Source organism: Dioscorea cayenensis, unplaced genomic scaffold (genome assembly GCF_009730915.1).
Source record: "Dioscorea cayenensis subsp. rotundata cultivar TDr96_F1 unplaced genomic scaffold, TDr96_F1_v2_PseudoChromosome.rev07_lg8_w22 25.fasta BLBR01001667.1, whole genome shotgun sequence".
NCBI classification, from domain to species: domain Eukaryota; kingdom Viridiplantae; phylum Streptophyta; class Magnoliopsida; order Dioscoreales; family Dioscoreaceae; genus Dioscorea; species Dioscorea cayenensis.
The window spans coordinates 232,528-258,496 of record NW_024088058.1 but is presented as its reverse complement, the minus strand read 5'-3'; the positions used below and the strand labels follow the sequence as shown (position 1 = coordinate 258,496).

The following is a 25,969-nucleotide window of genomic DNA, read 5'->3' as shown; positions in this document are numbered from 1 at the left end:
CCCTAACAAGCAGAACAGGAAACAATATAAAATAGTACAGAAATACAACACAGACTCACAGATACGAGAATCCAAGGTATAAATACAGGTTATAAAAATTTTTACAAGAAAACGACAACCCTAATGGATCCATCCTAGCACTGGCTGATCAACAAGGTCTTAAGCACAACCTAAGAGTCGAGTACCTGAAAAGATAGAAGAAGAGAGGCTGAGTAACTCGGTTACTCAGTGAGTGGGGCAAAAACACGAGAAAACTCAAAATACCAGCAGAATACGGAAATTGGTTATCGAAACAATCCCAAACATAATACTTTCCATACAGAATGGCAAAATAGCATAATAATAGCGGAACGGAAATACAGAGAATGCTCAGAAATGCCGAAAATACGCAAAACAGACATGTACATCTCCCTGACTAATAACAAAAATCAACAACACGAGGCTGGATCTTCGACTGTGAAGTCGGAACAGAACAGAATATCAACAGCCGTAGCCAGATCTTCGACCGCAGTCGGGGGGTAGCGCTACTACAGAAAACATGTGCACATGGCTAGGACTTACTCCTCCTAGTCGGGCGAGCCGAAATGGAGATGTACTAAAAACCGCAGAGATACAGTAATACGACGGAGGAAATACCGAATAATTAATGCAAGAACAAAAATAAACAAATAAATAATCATACACCAAAAACACGTAGTTCGAGTTCAGAAATTGCAAATTCAGAAGTTCCCAGATACTCACACGAATAGAAATACAGAACTTCATAATCCCACATTAGGGAAAAATAATCGAAGGAAATGTAAATTATGCACAAAATTTACCAAATGAATAAATCATCAAATAAAAAAACCAAACACCCTGGAATTACACTCTTAAGGTCTCGGCATAATATCACTTCTAACCTGCTCCACTTCACAACACATAACTCCAAGATCATACTAACAATTGCAAAGATATTTTGCCGAACGAAACTCAGGACCATACTGAACATTTTCCTTGTCAAATGCTTCCCAAAGTTTTGTCCCCAGAAGTGAGAAAAATCAAGCTAAACCTTAAGATTCCCTGTAGTACATCATCTTGCACAAGTCTTTAATAAATCAAAATTTCTAATCTATAAATCCAATCCGCACCCTTAGTTTCCCCCATCATTTCGATTTTATCAATAATGTACCTTATCATAATTGCTCATCTAAAACAAGTTATCATTTCAAAGGCATGAACCTAGTTTTCCCTTCCAATATTAAAACAACCTTTGAACATCAACCAACATAAGCTATATAAAGCAATTACCCCAATTTTGATTAACATTAGGTCAAGGTCATCTCTAATATCCAAGATACAATAACACCCAAGCAACTCACCAACTTTTCAATTCTTTACCGACCATAATTGTCATGCCACCTCACCCTTAAAATGTCTTCAATCCTAGCTTCATACCACCCCATTCCTCTAGATTCAAAAGCAACTCACATTATTATTTTCATTCTTGAACATTCATGCTTTAGTTCTCATCACATAAGTTTTTATCAATATCTTACATCTTATTATGAGCATACATCTCTCCCCCTTTCTCTAACTCCTTCGCATCATCCCGACATATCATCAAAGCATTTCCAATCTCTTCCAAACCCATGCAAAAGAATTACATAAACATAACTCCCTCACATAAACAAATTTCCCTTGCCAACATATATATACTTATAATCTATAATGTAAAATGTCCATCTTCTCGTAATTCTTTCATTCTAGTATTTTAACACAAACCATGATATGTATAAAAACACATTCCTTACCTCTTGATTCCTAACCAAATTCCACAAGATATACATATTATCACCCACACATGAGATCAATCAAATACATTTAAGAATTTCAACTCATATTTAGTAACAAACAAGGAATCCACACTTATTATTCCTTCATACGTAGGAGTGCTCATACAAACTAACAATTAAGCCCATCAATACCATTGAAGCCATTACAAAATTAAATCACACAATTCTCACAATTATATCCCCAAATATTTGTATTCAACACTAGGAGGCAATTAGTCAAACACCTTATGTGCATCACCCAAATTCCATTCCATGGACTCTAGCATAACTCAATAATATGATTTCTTTACACACTAATCTACACTTGCATAATTCACCATAAATATAACTCCCAAGGCCTTACATTGTCATGGACCCAATTAACAACAAGTATGATATGGTAGCAAACAAATGCCAAGTTTCCAATCAACATCATGCCAAAACAACACCCAAACATGCAAATAATTTACAAGAACCAAAATAAATCAAGAATGATTCGGTTAGCCCACTCACCTTGCCATCTTCTCTTCTCATCTTCTCTACTTCTATTAATCTAGGGAAAATAAGAGAGAAAACAAGGAGAACACAAACCCTAAGTTTATACTAAGGTTATCAACAAGAACACAAAATGAAAATTAATGGAAACAAGAATTACTTACCTATCTTTAACCATTAAAGGCAAGAAGAGGAGAAGGACATGGCTAGGGTTTCCAACAAGTATGAATGGGAAATGGAAGAGAGGGGCTGAAACTTTTAGAAGGGAAGAAAAGTATTTTCGGGCTGCTACAGTACCCGTGCTACAGTGTTGGGCTTTATAAAGTTGCTACAGTATCGGACTGGGTTATAACAGTATCAGACACACGAATACCCGTGTCCTACACGGACACACCGTGACACCGCCAGACACTCATGCTCTTTGTAAATGATTTTTCTAAATTACACATGTATATTTTCTAATTATTTTCCGATTCACAAGATCATCAAATTAATTTATAAGTAAATATATGACATATATTACATGAAAAATGTATAGATTTATATTTATAATAAATATTTTAAATAAATATATAATTTTTTTTATAGCCGTGTCCTGCAGTACCCGTGTCCTTAACTTTCAGAAATTACCGTGTCACCGTATCGTGTCACCGTGTCCCGTGTCCGTGCTTCTTAGGCTGGAACTCCTGCAAATTATAGGTTTGTGGAAATGAATGTTCCCTGCAACTCAGAGGCCATTCTTTCAAATTATTTGTCATCATTTGTATCAAATGGCAGGAAATTCTCATAAAGTTTCTTGACACACCTGATTACAAATATCTCAATTTATTCATGTCTGATGTTGGGTATGTTGGGTTTTCCACCCAGTTGTTTTTTATTAAAAAAAAAACTAGGGTGGCATGATTATCTCATTGTCATTGATGTCATTGGATGTAGATTTGATATAGTTATCCCAGTATGTTGTTTAGAATACAGATGTGAGAAATTAGCATGAACATTCAAAGTTACTCTGGCAGTCATAACTCAGGTTAACATATTGATGTGGTTACAAGACGCAAGAAGAAAACTAAAGAGGTGTATATAGAATACATGCCACAGGAAAAGGCTTTACAATTCTAATGACACATTGTGCTCAATATTTTGTAAATCAGTGACCACTGAGATTGAAAAGGGAAAACAATTGGAAGCGGAGATCGGCGAGGTAAAAATGTATCTCGTGAAAAGTAGCTTTCATGTAGATCAAGAGCGTTGAACCTTTGCATTCAAAATTACAAGTTAGACAAGCAGGATTGTCACTTCATGGCAGCAAAAGATCAAAACTTGGATAAATCAGGAATCCAAAATGATTACTCAGATGATCCAGTAGTGAACATTAGGTTTCCTGGAGCCCATTTGATCAATGGAGGCTCAATATCAGTACTCCCCCAGCATGCAATCTGCATTCATTCAACATTTTGAGTTAATGAGTACCAAACAGAACTGGAAGTTGAAGAGAATGAGTAGCTTATGGATATTGAATTTAGAGGATAAGTCCAGTGGATTAAGACATCATACCAAAAAAAGTTAATTCCTTTCAAGCTTTGGGAAAGCGGTATGCACTTTTTGATAAATCAAATCAATAACCTAACATTGAAACGATGATAAAATTAAAAACAAATATTAATAAAAGAATAAATTAACACAATTTATAACATCATAATAAATATAGAAAATAATTACCTCACAAAAAATCTCTACATGATAATGATGAAAATGAGTAATGAATTGTTCTTTCCGTCTAGAACGACCATGAATTCACATATTATCCTAATATCCTCCATATTAAGCACAAGGATTGAGTTTCTCTCGCAAAAAGAGGTAATCTCCCCAAAAAATTCCTCTCATCCTATCTCCTTAAAGTGTTGAAGCTGAGCTTTCATAGCTTTAATCAATCGCATGGCTTGAATAATATTTTGATCATTTTTGTTGTAAAGCAAGTGATAATTCATTTGTCATCCCCAATAAACGTCTCATTAAGTACATCACAAATACAAATTGATAATTTTCTATTTTGTCAATCAAGCTTGCCAAAATGCCTCTATTATCATTAGAATTTCCATCATCATGCACATTTTGGAGTACCTCTAAAACTGAGTTCCAGATAAAAATTAGCCATATAATGGTAGTGCAATGTGATCCTCAACATATATCTCCTGGAGGTGCTAAGCCGGACTCTTGATTTTTTCCTTTGCCATTGAGTATCTCTCCTTTCTCTAATTATTTAACTAATCGATAATGATGATGTTGCTAAAGTTGGTCTCTCCTTTTATATGATGCTCCTGTGGCATTAACAATCATAGTAACATATTGGAAAAAATAACTCACAATTCGATTGTCTTTAGAAACAGTAAAAATCATTAATTGTAGTTGGTGAGTAAAGCAATGGACATATTTTGCATATAAATTTTCTCTTAAAATAAGTGCCCTCAAACTATTAAATTCACTTGGCATATTTGAAGCCCCATCATATCCTTGCCCTCTTAACCTTGAAAGAGACAACCCGTGTTTAGCAAATAAACAATCATTGACATTCATTAAGAAATAACAGAGGTAGTAAGCAGATGAACCATAGCAAGGGATCTCTCTACTGAATGTTTATTCTTATTCTTATATCGCAAAACAAATCCCATTTGTTGCTTCACTGGGGCATCACGGGCTTCATCAATCATAAGGGAAAAATAATTATCCCCAATATCATCAACAATAACACGTGTTATCTTTGATGCACAAACATTTGCTAACTCATTTTGAATTTTTGGAGAAGTTATGTGATTGTTTCTGGGGGCATTTTGATTGATTATCTTTTAAACCTCTTCATTTCGTTGGCTATACCAATCAAGCAATTCAAGAAGATTTTCCTATATTTTTTTTTCAATTATTGAACTCCATTTTGGTGAATGCATCTTCTACTATTCGGCTTCATCTACTTGGCTTGAAAAAATAACACCTAAAACAAAACACCAACCATGGATGTTGTTTAAACCATGCATATATCTTGAAAATTTCTTTTTTGTTTGTCATAATCTTTCCATGGAAAATTGTGGCCAATTGGTTGACATGGGTCTCTTGTCAAATATTCTCTTCTAATTTGATCTCCAATCCCAACATTGAAGTCTTCAATTTGTTTTCGAAGTCCGGGGTCACTAACAATGTCATCCAATTTAAAATTTGGTTTAATATTGTTTTTGTTTGATTTAGAGTCCAATGATACTTTAGGTGCATTGGATGATTCTTCACTTGTTAGTCATATAATCAAAAATTTATCCATGATCTACAAATAAATAAATAAATAAATAAATAAATAAAATTTTTAATTATAGAGCATAAAAAATATTATACAAAATATTAAGTAGGGAAATTTTTAAAAATTAACCTTGTGGTTTCCTAGTTTTGTAGGGACAGAGGGTTTTTGTGTGTGGTTTCTCTAACAAACAAAAAAGAGAAAAATCATCAACGACGTTATCCCTTGCTTAGTTGGTAGGGGTAATTTCATCAAATCACGTAAAGCTTGGCTGATGTGGCATAAGAGGCTTTTTCTCTTTATTATTTGCCACTTTAGTTTTGCTACAAGAGTAGCTAAATATTATTGAGAAAAAAAAGAAAGGTTTACAGGAATCAGAGAACACAACTATTTGCCACTTTAGTTTAGGGATAAGTTCATAAGGATTAACTAAGCAATTGGGGCCCTTCTCATTTCTCTATAGAAACCTTAATCCTAACCCAATCAGGGTATCTTCTTCGAACCCTATCTCTAACTCTCTTGTTCTTGAAATTATCTGTGTTTATTGTTGGGTTGCTTCTCCAAACTTGTTGATTTCTTTCAAATCTTTTTTATTATGTTTATGTAAAGGAGAGATTGGTGTCTAACTTTTCACTAACAAGACTACGAAGAAAAGGGTGAAGAAGTTCAAAAAGGTGCGAGCATTCGCAAGTTCTATGTCAAGGTTTGTTCTTACATAAAGTTGTAATTTTCATATGTTTTGGTTTATACCATCTACCTATTGTGTTGTTGATATTTTCCCTTTGTATCTCAAGGTTTTACGTTTAAAAGTAAAAGCATTTGAGAAAAGGTGTATGTGTGACGGAACTATGAATGAATTGAAGAAGTACTTCTCTTGTTAAATTTCAGCATTCTTAACTTTATTACCATTGAGTAATAATGCATGTAATCTATTGCACTTTTTTCAACATAAGCATGGCTACACATGTGGATATGTACTTTTCTATTTTTATCTTAAGGTAGTGGGCCATGCTTTTCCTGCGAGTAAAATTTTCAGGAGGTTACCCAACTTTGACTTCTTTTCAATTCGGTATCCTAACTTTAATTTGAATAAAAAAGGATACCTAAGTATGATGTGATTTCACCAGCAGGTAACCCACAAATTTCTGGGCCATGTGCGCTGATGTGGAGGCCGAAAATATCCCAATCAGCGGCAGGGGTTTATAAAATAATAGCCACGTGTGCTGTTTTTCCAAATCAGACCAACTTATACAACCAGGCTTGCCAGGTCAGCATCTGATGTCCACCTCAGCGAAGGTCACGGGTGAAAAGAAGAAGGCCACGCGTCAGTAAAACCCCTTCACGGTCGCCATCTTCTTCTCAGGCATACAACATAGATTCCATCATTCTCTGGCCCGAGAAGGAGACAAAGGAAAAGCAGGGATAAGTAGCTAGGGTTGAAGATCGCCATCGAGATTGAACAAAGTAAAGCACACCGGTGAAGATGGCCGTCAATTGGGAGGTACAACAGCAGTCAGAGCAACCACCGGCTTATTGTAAGTGTCTCCGACCAACTTAGTTATACATCATTTGTAGTGTTTGTCAGACTTTGTCTGAAAAGAAAGCTTGTGAAATTTGAGTTGTAGAATGAGGTAAGCTTTGTTTGGAAAGAAAGGTTGTGAAGTTTTAACTAAAGGATGAAGTGGTTGTTAGGGTATGTAGGGTTTCTAATGTTTTAGGATGGAATGGAGGGTAACAATTTGTGATTTGTTTCTTTTTCAATTATGGAAAGTTTGGATTTTTCTATATTTTCTTTGGGTTTTCAAATTGAGGGTTTGCTTTGTCTTGAAATATGATCTTTGTTTCTTCTTTTTAAGGAAATTTGAGATCTATACCTACCTTTATTTTGCTTTATGAGATTGAGATCTTGCTTTTTGAATGTTTGTTCTTCCTCATTAATCCCCATTTGATATCTTTATTTATTCTATAAAAATTTTTAGGTTTCTGCTTTTTCATTTGATATCTTTGTGTTTGTTTTCTGACTTGTGAAATTTTAGATCTTCAACTACCTTTATTCTGTTTGATGAGATTGAGATCATTTTTTTTTAATGTTTGTTCTTCCTATCAATCCCAATTTGATATCTTTTTTTTTTTTTTAAAGAATTTTAGGTCTCGGTTTTTTTTCAATTACGTCCTAACCTTCGTTATATATGTTTCTGCTTGATGAGATTGAGATAATGTTTTTTTGATTGTTTGTTCTTCCTATCAATATCTTTGTTTCTTGTGTTGTTTTTGATTTTAAGAAATTTAGGTCACTGTTTTTTTCAATTATGTCCATACCTTTTTTTTATATATGTTTACTGCATTGTATATGTTGCTATCAAATTTAAATCTTTGCGTTTGTTTTCTTACTTGTGAAATTTTAGATCTTCAACTACCTTTATTTCGTTTGATGAGATTGAGATCATGTTTTTTTTTTAATGTTTGTTCGTCCTATCAATCACTTTTTTGATATGTTTGTTTCTTGTGTTTTGTTTTTTTATTTAAGAATTTTAGGTCTCCGTTTTTTCAATTATGTCCTAATCTCCTTTATATATGTTTGATGCATTGTATATATCTCTATCAAATTTAAATCTTTGTGTTTGTCTTCTGACTTGTGTTTTTTGACCTTTATTCTGCTTGATGAGATTGAGATAATGTATTTTTGATTGTTTGTTCTTCCTATCAATCCCTATATGGTATCTTTGTTTCTTATGTTGTTTTTGTTTTTAAGAAATTTAGGTCATTGTTTTTTTCAATTATGTCCATATTTCCTTTATATATGTTTGATGCATTGTATATATCTCTATCAAATTTAAATCTTTGTGTTTGTTTTCTGACTTGTGTTTTTTGACCTTTATTCTGCTTGATGAGATTGAGATAATGTATTTTTGATTGTTTGTTATTCCTATCAATCCCTATCTGGTAGCTTTGTTTCTTATGTTGTTTTTGTTTTTAAGAATTTTAGGTCTATGTTTTTTTTAATTATGTCCATACATTATTTATATATGTTTGCTGCATTGTATATGTTTCTATCAAATTTAAATCTGTCTTTTCAGTGCTAGATGCTGAATTATTCACTGTAAGGCTACATTACATGGTCGATGAAATAGAAGGTTTTGCTGGTTACATAGACTACTGTTGTGCTGACCAAATTTCAAAAATAGAGCTAGTAAGCATGGCCAAAGCATTAGGTGTGGATGTAAAAGGATCTTCTCTATGGTGGTTAGATGGAAGGAGTGGTCTTGGAGGTTATAAAGAGATGAAGACTGATAATGATGCCCTAACAATGGCTCTGTCTGTGGGATCTAATAGGGAGATTTGCGTTTGTGTTAGACTTCCCAATGGTGTGAAACATGTAGGTCAAGCTAGTGGAGTTCCACTATTTGAAGAGCATGATGAAGAGGAAGCTGTGGATGAAATAGATATGGAACAAATTATTGTAAGTGGCTTTGAAAAGAAGAAAAATGTAGCTGAAGAGGATGATCTCGATGATTCAGATTATAGCTTGGGTGATGAGACAGAGGAAGAAGAAACTGTCAATGTTGGAAGGTCTGCAACATATACTGATATTGGTGGTGATGATGCACATGTGCAAGATGATTCAGAATTAGAATCTGATTATTGTGTTTCAGATGAACTCCACTCTTGTTCTTCAACAGATGAAGAGTCATTGGTCCAAAATAAGCCTAGGTATCCTGAGTTTAATGATGAAGTAGACATGAAGAACCCTCACTTCAGAATTGGGATGAAATTTAGGGACTTTAAACAGTTTAAACAGGCTGTCAAAAATTATGGAATAAAAAATAGATATGTTATGAACTTTAGGCCTAACACCAAGAAAAAATGCAAGGCATACTGTAAAAGAGGTTGTCCATTCTACCTTTGGGCCTCACCAATGGTGAAAGACCGAAGCACAGTTCAGATAAAGTCTGGAATTCTAGAACATGAGTATTGTAGAGAGCACAACAATAGACATGTTAATGCAGACTGGATAGCAAGGAACTATCTTGAACAATTTAGGGCTGATTCGAGTTGGAAAATTGCTGGAATTGTACAAGCTGTCAAAAGTAATCAGGAAGTAGACATTAGTAGGCTAAAAGCCTATAGGGCAAAGTGCATTGCACAAAGGTATGATGCTTGAAAAAAAAATTATTTCAATTCTAAGAATGTTAATATTTTCTTATGAATTAGTTTTGCCATAATTGAGTACTAACTTAATTGTTATGTGTTTTCCTTTTTTATGAAGAATCATAGATGGTGATGAAGAGTCACAAATGAGGATATTATATAACTATAGACTTGAATTGATGAGGACACACCCGGGGTCATCAATTGTTATTAAGTGCAATGATCAAGTCTTTCAAGGTATGTATGTTTGTCTAGCTCCACTTAGAGCTGGCTTCTTGGCAGGTTGCAGGAAATTAGTTGCACTTGATGGATGTTTTCTAAAGGGGTTATATGGGGGCCAACTCCTATGTGCTGTTGGGATAGATGCAAATGACTGCATCTATCCCGTTGCATGGGCTGTTGCAAGCAAAGAAAACAAAGATAACTGGACATGGTTTCTGCAGTTTCTTGCACAGGACTTGAGGATTGTCGATAGCAACCAATGGGCATTCATGTCTGACAGGCAGAAGGTAGGATATTCAATTAATGTTTTTTACTACTTCTAAATGTTCTGTTTGTTGCAATTTATGTTCTGTTTGTTGCAATTTAATGTTCCAAACATTGTTCTGATTTTTTGATTCAGGTGCTTTCTTCTTTTTGATTCATGTTTTTTACTACTTCTAAATGTTCTCTTTGTTGCAATTCATGTTCTGTTTGTTGCAATTTAATGTTCCAAACATTGTTCTGATTTTTTGATTCAGGTGTTTTCTTCTTTTTTGATTCATGTTTTTTTACTACTAGTAAATGTTCTGTTTGTTGCAATTTAATGTTCCAAACATTGTTCTGATTTTTTCGATTCATGTTTTTTACTACTTCTAAATGTTATGTTGTTGCAATTCATGTTCTGTTTTTGCAATTTAATGTTCCAAACATTGTTATGATTTTTCAATTCATGTTTTTTACTACTTCTAAATGTTCTGTTGTTGCAATTCATGTTCTATTTTTGCAATTTAATGTTCCAAACATTGTTCTGATTTTTGAATTCATGTTTTTTATTACTTCTTGCACAACATTCTAATGTTGATGTTCTGTTGTGCCTATGGGTTATGGTGTGACCTTCACTTCACTCTTTTGTCCATACACTATAAACATTAGGGACTAATGCCTGCAGTAGCTGAATTGTTCCCAAACAGTGAGCATAGGTATTGTGTTAGACACATCCATACCAATTTCAAAAAAACATTTAGAGGTAAGGCACTAAAGGATCAACTTTGGTCCTGTGCTACTGCAACCTACAACTCAGCCTTTGAGAGAGCAATGGAAGGTCTAAAAGAGATGTCATTGGGTGGATTTGAGTACATTAAAAAAATTGAACCTAGGCATTGGAGTAGGTCACATTTTAAAACAAAATTTAAATGTGACATTCTTTTGAACAATTTATGTGAGGTTTTTAACAGGAACATCCTCGAAGCTAGGACTAAGGGCATTGTCACAATGAATGAAATGATTAGAACACAGTTAATGAAGAGGATCTAAAGAAGAAGAGATGCAATGCAAAAAGTGAAAACTACCCATTGCCCTAAAATAATGAAGAAACTTGAGAAGGCCAAACAATTAAGTTGGTTATACAACAGTACATGGTCTGGTGGGGATAAGTACCAAGTATTAGGCCCTGATGGGCAATTTGTAGTGGATAAGACAGAATGCAAGTGTTCTTGTAGAAAATGGCAGCTTAGTGGCATACCTTGTAGTCATGCAATATCAGTCCTATATTATAATAGAGAAAAACCAGAGGATTACATTGACCCATGTTACAGTGTAAGCACTTTCATGGCAATTTATAGGCATATATTAAACCCTACACATGATAGAGACTCATGGCCAAAGAGTGATGAAGGTCCCATCATCCCTCCCCAACCAGTGAACAAGAGGAAAGGTAGAAAAGCTATGCTTAGAAGAAAAGAATTTGATGAGAATAGTGGCTTCACCAAAGGAAAGGTATCTAAGAAGGGAGTACAGATGAGGTGCAACATTTGTAGTAAAACAGGACACAATAAGAGATTTCATGGAGTAAATCAGGTACACTTATGATTTTAGTGATATTTTACTGAACATTTCAAATTGAATTTAATTATATACTTATCTCTACTAGGGAAACATAAGTATATCAAGTGGCTATGAAGGGCCAAGCCAAGCAGAACCTGTTGATCATCAGGAACAAAATTTTCAGGTATCTTCTCTTCATTTTAATTTTTAATTTTTTATCTATCAAGTATGCTGTGCTGATTTGTGTTTTTTTATAATGTGTCATATGAAGCTGAGTTTATAACTGTCCATGTTATTTGGTTTCCCAATAATTGCATTTCTTTACAGTACCTATTCAAACTACACATGGGGCTAGGGAAAATACCAACCAATCATCTCAAGAGGCTAGATCACAAGTTAGTGCATGCAGAATTACTTAATTGTATTTATTGGTTATTTGGTTCGTTTATTGTTATGGTCATATGTTTTTAATTTAATATGTGAACATAGGTGGACAGTGTTCAAGTGGAAAGATTGCACATGGGCTCACTTGCTAAGGAAACTCAAATGAGTAGGCTAGATCTATGTGGAAAAGGTGTCACAAAAATAGGGAAAAATTATACGGAATCTGCAACAATTAAAAAACAAGGTGTGGAGGGTCCAATACAAAAGGTCAGTGCTTTTAACATGTGTACTTTGGAGTTATTATGAACTCATCTTGAGGTTATTTACTTACAAAAACTTCTAAATATGTGTAGATGTCTCAGTCATGGACAAATCCTACAACCAAAACAGCAACTGGTACTTCAATTATTCCTGTGGTAAGGTCTCAAGTGAAACAAAAAGATGTTAGAGATTGCAACACAACTGGAGGTGCTGACAAAAAAAGGAAAATATGGATGCCACCAGGAGTTGGACCCATGGGTGGTGTATCTAATCCTTACAAAAAAGCTCCTTGAGATACATAGATGTGTAGAGAATTCCATTTTTGTTTTTTGATTTTTGTAAGTAAAGCTGGATTTCAATGTTAACATGTAGAAATTTTGTAAGCACTATCCTACAGTGCCTTTTCTTTTTAATATACTACCATGTAAATTTTCAGTTTAATATAATGATGTCATGGATGCTTTTGGGATTGTTATTTTAATTTTAATTAAACTATGAATGCAGGTTTGTATAGATTTGCAGATGCAAGAGACCTAATATACAATTATATTTCTTCCAATGTAAATTATTACCATTAAATTAATTGTTTAATTAATCCTATAGGTTTGCAAGATGCAGCTTCCAATAGAAATTATATGGATTTGCAGGTTTCTATAGATTTGCAGTTGCAACAGACTTGATATACAATTATAGGTTTGCACCTTAAATTATTTGTTTAATTAATTGTATACATTTGCAGGGACGCAACTTTCCAATGGAAATTATATAGATTTGTAGGTTTCTAAAGATTTACAGATGCAAGAGAACAGATTTGTTGAAAATAAGCAAATTTGCTGCAAATCTGCAGATTTGCAACCACATTTGCAGATTTGTTGCAGATCTGCAGATCTGCAAATTTACAACCAGATTTGCAGATTTGCAACCAGATTTGCAGATTTGTTGCAAATCTGCAGTTGCAGCTTTCAATGGAAATTATAACCATTAAGTTAATTGTATAGGTTTGCAAAGATGAAGCTTCAGGAAGCATTCTCCTTTAAATTAATTATTGCATTGTCCCTTCGAAGATGAGAACCAAATTAAATTTTACAAATTAACCAAAACAAGAACCGTAAAATTTTCAAAAACTCAAACACATTTATGTTTGCATCTAATAAGTCATTAACCCATTCAATTTCAATTGAGATTGTTAGTGGGGAAACTGAAACAACAGCGATGATACAATTGAAACAACCTTGTAGTTGGAGATGATTCTCAAATAAATCAACCCAAAGAAAATAAGAAAAATAAATGAATAGAAAACAAAACAGGACCATTGATCCCAACAATGATCCTTGACTCTCTTTGCCGGCAATCCTTGTCATTGACCGCAAGGATTTTTCCATATTTGACACCAACATCTCACTCTCTCCCTGGAGAATAGACATAGCCAAGTCGCCGTTCTTCATTGTCGCGTTCTTTCTCCTCCTTTGACAATTCCACACCTCAACTCTATCCCAGTGTAGTGCCTGAGAAGAAGATGGCGACCGTGAAGGGGTTTTACTGACGCGTGGCCTTCTTCTTTTCACCCGTGACCTTCGCTGAGGTGGACATCGGATGCTGACCTGGCAAGCCTGGTTGTATAAGTTGGTCTGATTTGGAAAAACAGCACACGTGGCTATTATTTTATAAACCCTGCCGCTGATTGGGACATTTTCGGCCTCCATATCAGCGCACATGGCCCAGAAATTTGTGGGTTACCTGCCGGTGAAATCACATCATACTTAGGTATCCTTTTTGATTCAAATTAAAGTTAGGATACCGAATTGAAAAGAAGTCAAAGTTGGGTAACCTCCTGAAAATTTTACTCCTTTTCCTGCATTCTTTTATGTTTGGTTGTGATCAATTGTTATGTGATGTTTACTACGCTGTCTTTTTTTTTTATGGATTTTTTTTTATTGCCAAGACATTTTGTCCATTTGATAGAGGTACTAGAATATGTTATTAATTTACAAAATATTCATCAAAGCATTTTCTAGTCAATTGAGATTGACTCTAAAATTTGCACTTTTCTTTAACATGTTCACAAGATAGAATCAAAGCATTAAATGATGATTTGGTAGAAAATTTTATTGATATCTACATTTGTATTTATTTTTCTGTTTTAATTAATGTTGATTTTTACTCTGTCTTAGGAGGGGGAAAAAAAAACTCTTGCCCATGCTTCTCATAAGAAATGCTGAATATACAAAATATTCATCAAAATAGAAGTCTAGATACACTCTCCGGAAGACTATTAAAATTTTAATGAAAAGAATAAAGCATTATTTTCATATTTAAGGACACCATTTAAACCTTGTATATATTTAGTGCATAATAAATCCACCCCAAATTATAGACATTCATTCCACTTTGGTTCCTCAACATCGAATGAATATTCTAATCATGTATGTGGGAGTGCAAATTTTAGAAATTTATTTAATTATTTTATCAAAAAATCTTGGGTTGGGACGAATAGCTTTGCTCATAATAACATGTTCAAAATAAGGATCAAATTGGAGAAATTGGTTAGCCAGAGAGCAACTTCAAAATGTTATTCATGGCATAAGAAGCTTTTTGATAAATGTGGATAAACCACAGATTTATTAAGAAAATGACAACAGTACAAAGAGAAACATAGTAACAGGGAAAGAGTCATCACTCACCAGAGGTGAGGAGGAACAAAGAAAGCGAAAACAGTAAAAAAAACAGACAGAGTAAGTGAGCTTAGGAGACGGAAGATGTCGTCTAACATCTCAGGCCTACTAAGACGAGCAACAGGAGCATCTACTCCTAAGCAGTACCGATGTCTTGATCACCAGCAGAGGTGGATTCTCTAGCGCTGAAGAAGTTGAGTGCGCGCTTGATTTTCTGGGTTGCTTCATTGAGGGGTTACTGGTGCCTATCAGCTGCTGTAGAAAACCAAGAAAGAGTCATATTAGCTGACTTAAAAATAATGTTGAAATGTGGTAAAGCTTTCATTTGAAATATGCGAGCATTTCTTTCTATCCAGATATTCCACAGAATAGAGCGGGAGATGAGATCCCAGAGAATACGGTGCTGGAGGGTAAGGGAAGGCAGCCAGGAGGTCCAAAGTGAGGGGATTGAGTGTGGGAGAGAATTAAAGTCTAATGCACGAGAGAAGAAAGCCCAAATGTGTTTAGAGAATTCGCAATTAAGAAAAAGATGATTCAGGCTTTCGGTAGCGTTCTGGCATAGGACACAGGTATCTGAGATATTAAGAGAGATACACCCTTTTTTGAACAGATTTGCAAGGGTAAGAATTTTGTCCTCCCCAGCAAGCCAGCAAAAAATAGAAATTTTGCTAGGGCAACGAATCTTCCAGAAAAGAGGGTAATGCGAACTTCTCAATCCACCGTCAATAAGGTATTTGTAGAAAGATTTGACAGTGAAGATACCATTTTTATCTGGGGTCCAAAAGGTGATGTCGTCCTGATTAAGGGAACAGTCGGGAAAAATTTCCATAAGCGATGAAAGCATATTAGAAGAGACTGAGGAGAACAAAATCTCCGGATTGTTTAGATGTTGGGAAAATTGTCTGATAGTTATCCAAGGAGATGTGCATTGCGAAAATAAATTCGGCCAAAGATCTTTGAGAAGAATCCCAGAGTGCCAACGGTCATGCCAGAGAAAGGAAGCTTATTCTTAAGTGAAATTGGTTAGCCAGAGAGCCTAGAGAAGTATTTTAGGATTTCCAAGAGTCGTGTCTTTTGATTCATAATTTATTAGTTCTCACGCATGTGTAATTGTATGTCTAATCAGTTAATTGCCAGCTATTTTATGTAATCTTTATTAATTGTAGTTATTGATGTTAATTGATCTAAGCTATTTGTGATTCTGAATTCGGGTATTTGTGTCGGGACGAATAGCTTTGCTCATAAACTTATATTATATGTGAATAGAAATTTATATAATTATTTTATCAAAAAAATATTTAAATTAATTGATATTATAATATTGCAGAAGATCCCTCCAAACATGGATTATAATTTACAAACTAAAAAATTGACGCGATGGTCTGGCTCATGATCAAATGATTCCAATTCCACTTGATTTTATTGGCAGGTAAAAAAATATTTATATCTTGAATTTTATAAACGTATAAGATAATTAATCAAAGATAATATCTATTAAATAATATATAATATACTTTTTTCCAAACAACTCCAAGTAATCGCAAATAGCTTAGATCAATTAACATCAATAACTACAATTAATAAAGATTACATAAAATAGCTGACAATCAACTGATTAGAGACATAATATTACACATGCGTGAGAGCAAATAAAGTATGATTCAAAAGACACGAGTCTTGGGGATCCTAAAATACTTCTCTAGGCTCTCTGGCTAACCAATTTCACTCAAGAATAAGCTTCTTATGCCATGGATAACATTTTGAAGTTGCAGGTTATGTAACTATACATAAACAAGAGTTTCAACTAATGCTAGCATGCCAATGGCCGGGAGCTCAATTGATTACCCGGGCCCTAGAAAAACTCTTTGGAAGTGATGAGAATTCAATTCGCGGATGAGTAGTAGTTATACGCGGGTGATCCCAATGCCCACGTGTGTGAAGGCTTTGAGTCTGTCCCCATTTGCTCTGCCAAGGATCATGCATGCCCTTGAATTCTTAGTAACTTAGTAGTTCATCTTGGTTAAAAAAAACCTGATGCTAGCATGGAATGTGAATGCAGTGAAGCAAAGAATTCTCTTCATCCTTTTCACTGTATTTCTCATGAATCATTCTCATCGGCTGCTCGAAAATTGCCTTCCATTGAGCTACCTTACTGGCCCATGCCATCAAACACCTATAATTTTCTGAATATTACAAACAATCCTATTATGTTAGACTTCCAAATTGATTGGTACAAAAACATACAGCAACACTAGTAGCCTGTAAGCATATGGTGTAACAGCGTATCGAACACACCGAGAATCCTTCATAGGGATGACAATGGGTAGGGTATAGGTAGGGTATGCCAAAACCCTTACCCGTACCCTTCAGGGTAAAAAAATCATACCTTTACCCTTACCCGCAGGGTTCGGGTATACCCGCAGGGTACCCGCTTACCCGTTGTTCAAATTATCGAATTAAATTTAAATATAAATTTAAATAATAATAATAATAATAATATATTACATTACAATCTTTAAACACATGTCTATAAATTCAAAATTACAAGTTGATATATATATTTGTTTATTTTAAATTATATAATCACATAAAAATGACGTCTATTTAGAACTCAATGGTAACTCTACTTTTTTTTTTGTTTATGTTTAACTATCTTGAATTTTGTTTTAAATTTTTTCATATATCTACTATTTATATTTTATATAACTTCAAATTTTATAAGTGTCTAGTAAGATTTTGAATATAAAAAATATTATAAGTAATTCTCATAAGTTATATCCAATTGATTTTTATTAATATCTTATTTTTCAGGATGTTCTTATAATTTATAGATTAAATTATTATAACATTATTTTTTTTATATTTGTTTTATAATATTTATTTTTTTAATTTAATTATGATTCTTAATATATATCCAAAATTCAATTTTGATAATATTATACTTTATCAAATATAAATATAAAAATTAAATAAAATTAAAATAATATATTAAGAGAAATTTGAAGTATTATTTTTAAATTAATCACCATGAAAATAGATCTTGGGTAAATTGTGGGTAAATGTTTAGTTTAATAAAAAAATTTTTATATATATATATATATATATATATATATATATATATATATATATATATATATATATATATATATATATATATATATATATGAGAGTGTAAGGGTATGGGTACGGATTTTACCCATACCCTCTTCAACGGGTGAGGGTAAGGGTAAGGGTATAGGTAGGGGCATACCCTTACACGACCTGTACCCGCTCAAAAAATAACGGGTAATACCCTTATCCGTACCCAGTCAAAGAGGGTAATACTCTTACCCGTACCTGTACCCTTCAAATGTCTCAAAAACCATAGTTTTTGGCTGTCCAAAAAGAGCACTATTTGTCAATTGTATACCTACAGAGATCTTAGAAAATTACAAAAACAAATTAAGCTCAGATTTGAAGAATCAAAACATGACAACATGGTAAGAGGTTTTCAACAATGTCATGCACTAACATGAAAGCACCTAAACAAATCAGTCCGCTCGTTTGCTTAATTCGTTTGCTTAATCCTTCAATTTATCAAACAAGCACCTAAACATTCTCATGTAAGAGTCATTAGAAAGCTGAGGTATTATTGCAAGCAAAGGATTGTGACACCACCAAGCTATTTTTCGTATTAATATCGGAAACAATTAAAAAGTCAAAGTAACATCGACAAGAGCTAATTTAAAGTAAAGTTTACACTAACAGTGCTTTTATTTAACAAATTAAATGAAATTCATGGCCACACAAAAGGGTTACTTATTTCACGACTGTCGGAAGTGTAGTTTTCATCTTCACCATCAGCATCGTTCACCGTCTATGAACCAACGACATTCACAGTCTCTGCACGAGGGGAAACCTCGCCTTTCTTTATAGTAGCATGAGCCTCATCTTCCAGAGATGGATGATCCGAAACATCGGCATCCTTCACCGTCTCTGCATGAGGGTAAACCTCACCTTCCTTAACAGTCTCATGAGCCTCATCTCTCAGAGCAAGATGATCCGCACCATCGGCATCCTTTACTGTCTCTGCATCAACGGCATTCACAGTCTCTACAAGAGTAGAAACCTCACCTTCCTTTCCAGTCGCATGAGGCTCGTCACCCACAGCAGGATGATCCGCACCATCTCTGTCGTGGGAGTACACTGGGGTACAGATGAACCCCTGTGTGCCTCCCTCCATTGGGATACACACATAGTGATGCGGATAAGGGGCCGGAGAAGAAGGACTCAGTGGATCCGGCTTCTTACGGAAAATACTGACCATTGCTTCAAATATCATCGTCAAAGCACCTCTGATGGCGGTGGCGATCGAATAATTCTTCAACATCGCAATGACATCTTTAAATTTCCACTATTTTTAAAACTGGACTGAATTGTAAACCAGTCTCGGAATTGGGTCACCGGTCAGTCGGTCAGACCGGCTGACAGATTTCAGTCGGTCGGACCGGCTAACATATTTCAGTCAGACTGGATGACATCATATATATAAATGGAAAATATAAAAGTACAAATATATTGTGTGACATTAAAAAAGTCAAAGTAACATCGACAAGAGACTGTGAATAAAGTAAAGTTTACACTATTAGTGCTTTTATTTAACAAATTGAATGAAATTCATGGCCACACGAAAGGGTTACTTATTTCACGACTGTCGGGAGTGTAGTTTTCATCTTCACCATCAGCATCCTTCACCATCTATGAATCAACGACATTCACAGTCTCTGCACGAGGGGAAACCTCACCTTTCTTTCTAGTAGCATGAGCCTCATCTTCCAGAGATGGATGATCCGAAACATCGGCATCCTTCACCGTCTCTGCATCAGCGGTATTCACAGTCTCTACATGAGGGTAAACCTCACCTTCCTTAACAGTCTCATGAGCCTCATCTCTCAGAGCAAGATGATCCGCACCATCGGCATCCTTTACTGTCTCTGCATCAACGACATTCACAGTCTCTACAAGAGTAGAAACCTCACCTCCCTCTCCAGTCGCATGAGGCTCGTCACCCACAGCAGGATGATCCGCACCATCTTTGTCGTGGAAGTACACTGGGGTACAGATGAACCCCTGTGTGCCTCCCTCCATTGGGATACACACATAGTGATGCGGATAAGGGGCCGGAGAAGAAGGACTCGGTGGATCCGGCTTCTTACGGAAAATACTGACCATTGCTTCAAATATCATCGTCAAAGCACCTCTGATGGCGGTGGCGATCGAATGATTCTTCAACATCGCAATGACATCTTTAAATTTTCACTATTTTTAAAACTGGACTGAATTGTAAACCAGTCTCGGAATTGGGTCACTGGTCAGTCGGTCAGACCGGCTGACAGATTTCAGTCGGTCGGACCGGCTAACATATTTCAGTCAAACTGGATGACATCATATATTGAAATGGAAAATATAAAAGTACAAATATATTGTGTGACATTAAAAAGTCAAAGTAACATCGACAAGAGCTAATTTAAAGTAAAGTTTACACTAACAGTGCTTTCATTTAACAAATTAAATGAAATTCATGGCCACACAAAAGGGTTACTTATTTCACCCTTAGTAGGATGATCCGCACCATTTCCTTCCACACCATAGTGATGCGGATAAGGGGCCGGAAAAGGAGGACTCGGTAAAAGCACCTCCGATGGCGGTGGCGGTGGCGATCGAATGATTCTTCAACATCACGATGACATGTTGAAATTTCCACTATTTTTAAAACTGGACTGAATTGTAAACTAGTCTCAGAATTGGGTCATGGGTCAGTCGGTTGGACTGGCTGACATATTTCAGTCGGTCGGACCGGCTGACATATTTCAATCAGTCTGGATGACATCATATATATATATAAATAGAAAATAGAAAATTATAAATATATTGTGTGACATTAACAATCAAATAATATATATTAAACCATGAAATTAAGAATAGAAGCATAGTGTGTGAAGGAATGAATGGTTGAGAGAGAGAGGCATCATGAATCATGTGTGGTTAGTTTCAAAATATGATTGAGTAGTGATTATTAGAAGATGCACAGAGAGTGAGACAGGGATCACTACAAAAAGCACAGAGAGATCCACACAATTAAAGAGAATGGATTTAAAATATTGAACAAATTCAAACAGTTAGATTCCAAAATAATAATAATAATAATAATAATAATAATAATAATTTAATTGCAAAAAAATCAAGAGGAAAAATGTAACTAAATGGATAGAAATCATATAATTGAATTGACAGAATCATAACAAAATCAAGAATGGCAAATAAATAACTGAACTAATATTTTATGAATAAACACAAGAAAGCACCAAAACTACAAGATTCATCATCAAATTAGGAGAATCTTAGGAATTAGTCTTAAAGAGGAAAACCTAGAAAGAGTATATAGATCCAAGAACCTCCAAGGCTCCAACTCCAAGTATAAAAATTGAGCTTGATGGGAGAGATCGGATGAGGCTTTCTTCAATTCTTCCTTCTTTGGTTCTTCCAGCAAAACACTGTTCATGGGAGAGATGAGAGATCGGATTAGTCTGAGGTTAAAACAATGGTGAAATGGAAAATCATCAAATCAGAAAGACAGAAACCCAAAAAAATAAAGGTTAAAAAAACATTAAAACAATAAATCCAAAAACCCGGGTTTGCCAGGTTTCGATCCAATTGGCCGGTTCAATGATTTTAAATGGGTTTGACCGATTTTAGTTTTGGTCAACTATTGATATTAAACCGGACCCGACTGGGGCCCGGTTCTCGGGTTTTCTGGTCCGACCGGCCAGTCTAGTCCATTTTTAAAAACATTGGAAATTTCCCCATCTCCTGCAAAAGATAACCCATAAGAATTAATAAACGAGAAAAAGAAGGCGAACCCGGGTTTTTGGAAGGCGAAACATATTATAGCCCAAGAAGAAAACCTTCAGACAAAATAAAAAATCTCACTGGCTCGCTCTCTCACTCTCATGCAAAGGGTATTTATACCAGCTAGGTGAAGAAGACGAAGGCGAAACTTCGTGGCGTTTTCAACAAAACGCCAGCTTATTTATGCCATATTGATAGCCAATAAACACTAGCAACTTTCCTTTGGTGAGCAAAATAATAGTATCAACAACATGGCGCTTATTCTAAACGCCGGCGATTTCTTGCTCATTTTGTTGATATTCACGGCGATTACGGCACCCAAACACTGTAACTTTCTTAACGTCACGGCATTTTTAGCCCATTAACGCCATAAATTATTTTTTAAATTCTAAATTAAAAAACTATGATTGAAACGCCGGTAAGTTAGAGGCTCTGTTAGTCAACAAATGCTCGTAGGTTTCCATTGGAGCGCAAACAATGGCACGGCATTTCGCCTAAATGCAGGCAATTTCCAGCTCATTTCATATGCACAAACATGTAGTTTCAATTCACGGCGTTCACTCGTGCAAACACCACCACTGTTTTAATTTTATAAATTTTAAATTAAAAAAAATCTCTACTTAAGACTTTATAAAGGCAAATTTCTGAAAAGATAAGCTTCTACTAATTTGAATTTTAATCAACAAAAACTAACTTAAATATTTAAATCAAAGATATTCTAACCAAATTAAAATAAACATCATTATCTCAACACCCTCTCTTAAACTTATGTTTATCACATAAGTTTAAATATTTTAAAGTTATCTCCCTTGCATGAATGCTTTCATGCTAGAAACACCAATCAATGCCATGAGCCTATGAAAAGCAGCTAATTTGAGAGGTTTTGTAAAAAAATCAGTAATTTGATATTTGCTTCTACAGTAGATGAGATCAATAATTTTTTCTTTTGTAAGATCACACAAGAAATGGTATCTTACGTCAATATGTTTGCTTCTACCATGAAAAACTAAATTCTTAGATAGCTTGATAGTTGAATTGTTGTCACAATATATTGGAGTCGAACCTTCTTGTTTTAATTTTGTTTTGTATACCCACTTTAAACCAATGGTTTTTTGACCTTTGGGAAGTTCAGTCACCTCCCATGTTTTATTTTTTTTTTTTCAATGGATGTAATTTCATTATCCATAGCTTTTTCCACTTTGAATGTTGGATAGCTTCTTCAAAAGATAAAGGATCACAATCTAAAAATAAAGCAAAGTGAGTAGCAAGGTCTTCAGATTGGTTGAAATATGTTACCTCATAATCTGCCATCCAAGCCGGCCTTTTTCGGACACGAGTAATAAGGGATTTAGTTGATTTGTTTGTTGTTGTTTGTGAAATTTCAGTAGTAGTTGAAGCTTCATTAGTTGAAATTTCTTGATGTTGGACTTTTTCTTCTTCTTCTTCAGCTTCATCACTAATTATAATTGAAGCAGGTTGCTGCTCACTCCAATTCCAAGTGCTCTCCTCATAAAAAATAACATCCTTACTCACCAAAATTTTCTTTGTCAATGGATCATACAATTTAAAGGATTTGAATGTTTCAGTAATTCCAAGAAAAACACACTTTTGCCTCTTATCATCAAGTTTCTTTCTTTTCTCATATAGAATATGTGCATATGCAATGCAACCAAAAATTCTGAAGTGATCTACTACTGGTCTTTTTCCATTTTTGCTTCTTTTGGTGTTTTGTTTTGAACAACAAAAGTAGGACTTCTATTCAAGATATGAATGCTCCAATTTACTGCTTTTGGCCAAAAATTCTTCGGAATTCTGCCCTTTGTTAATAAGGTTCGAACCATATTGAGGATGGTTCGATTTTTTCCTTTTGATATACCATTCTGTTGTGGGGAATAGGAAGTTGTGAGCTCTCTTCAGATGCCATGATCATTACAAAAACTTTCAAAGTCTTTTGATCAGTACTCTCTTCCATGATCAATGTGAATTGTTTTAATAGGTTTCCCAGGTTTACTTTCAACATATGCCTTGAAACTTTTAAATGCACTAAAAGCTTTTGATTTCTCCTGTAAAAAATAAACCCAAGTTTTTCGAAAATAATCATCAGTGAAAGTAATAAAATATCTTTTATCTCCATTAGAAGTAGGATTTATTGGTCCACAAATATCAGAGTGAACAAGTTCTAGAACATCTTTTGCTCTCCAAGACTTTCCTTGAGGGAAAGGAGTACGATGTTGTTTGCCAACAACACATTTCACAAACTTGGGAGGGAACAAGAATCTTAGGAAGCCCTGTCACCATATCTTTTTATTGGATTGTCTTCAATCCACCAAAGCTCAAGTGACCATACTGATAATGCCATAGCCATAAAGAGTCTTTTGTTTTAGCCATCAAACAAGGTTTAGCACATTCAATTTTTATAGGAAACAACCTATTTGAACTCATGGGTACAATTGCATTGCACCTCTACAAGGATCATATATTTCATAAGTACCCTTTTGAATAGTAATTGTATATCTCTTCTCTTGCAACTGACCAGCACTCAACAAGTTGCTAAACATAAAAAAAGTTAGAATTTTTTTTCAATAAAACCATTCTTGGTTTTTATATTAATATCACCTTTTCCCATCACATTCACTGTAGAACAATCTCCAAAGCTAACAGTAGAGTGAAAATCTTCATTTAAGTATGAAAAAAAAGACTTACTTCTACACATATGGTTGCTACAACCAGTGTCCACAAACCAAATATTTGACTTGTGAGATTCCTGACTATCTTGAATTGTCATTAGCAAAAACTCCACTTCTTTATTTTCTACAAAATTTGACTTTTCTCCTTTGTCTTTGTCATTAGGCAGCGTGGTGTAACATTCAGAATGGTAATGACCAAATCGATAACATCTAAAGCACTAAATCTTAGATTTATTAAACTGTTGACCTCATTCTCTTCCTTTACTTTGTAGAGATAACCATCATCTTAGTATTTTTGTTGCCACTTCTGTAGCCTCTATCTGCTCTTCCTTTTCCTCTACTTCCACCTCAACCTTGACCTCATAATATTGAAAAGTTGTTGGGTGTAGAGGCCTTCAAAGCTTACTCCTCAGCAGTAAAATTATGGTTCATATTCTTTTTATGAACTACTAAAGAGCTTTGAAGTTCATCAATGGAGAGTGCATCTATGTCCTTTGATTCTTCAATTGAGTAAACTATATAGTCAAATTTTGCTGTCAAAGATAGTAATATCTTTCCAACAATAGTAACATCGTCCAACTTCTCCCCATGAAAATGCATATTATTGGCTAACCTCATGGTTCTTGCAAAATAGTTGTTAACAGATTCTCCATCCTTCATCTGTAGATTTTTAAAATCCCTTCTCAAGTCTTGAAGTTGTGCATACTTCACTCTTGATGAGCCTTGAAATTTTCTCTTCATTGAATCTCATATATCCTTGGAGATTTCCTTGCAAAGAATCATCTCCAAGATAGATCGTTTAATGGCTTGAAGTAAGTAATTCTTCGCCTTCAAGTCTTTCAACTTTGATGCCTCAAGTTCCTTCCATTGTGCTTTTGTAGGTACCACTCCAACATCCAGATTTGCAACTTCGAATTCAACAATATTCCAATACTCCTTGGATTTTAAGAAATTTTCCGTTAACATCATTGTGAATTTCTTCACTACAAAGAACTCTCCCTTTTGTGGAAGACCTGGCTCTTGATACCAATGATAACTTAAAAGAAGAGATAAGGAAAACTACACACTTTATTCATAACTACTGAAGCCTTTATAAAGGCAAAATTCTGAGAAAAAGATAATCTTCTAATAATTTGAATTTTAATCAACAAACAACTAACTTAAATATTTAAATCAAAGCCATCCTAACCAAATTAAAATGAACAATATTATCTCAACACAGCGAGCATATAGCATGCCCATGCTACAAGATAAAATTATGGGCCGCACTTCGCATTGGTAAATTGAAAACCAGGCAACCTAAACCTACTTTGC

At 34.6% G+C, this 25,969-nt stretch overlaps 1 long non-coding RNA gene across 1 annotated transcript; it reads right to left on the bottom strand.

Moving 5' to 3' along the window:
• Nucleotides 1-34: 34 nt before the first annotated feature.
• Nucleotides 35-2,642, bottom strand: LOC120256830. The gene is made up of 3 exons (XR_005535424.1): nt 2,474-2,642; nt 2,328-2,367; nt 35-185 (listed from the first exon to the last, which is right to left on the bottom strand). It is a non-coding gene; the product is annotated as an uncharacterized LOC120256830 (long non-coding RNA).
• Between the last annotated feature and the right edge of the window lie 23,327 nt (nt 2,643-25,969).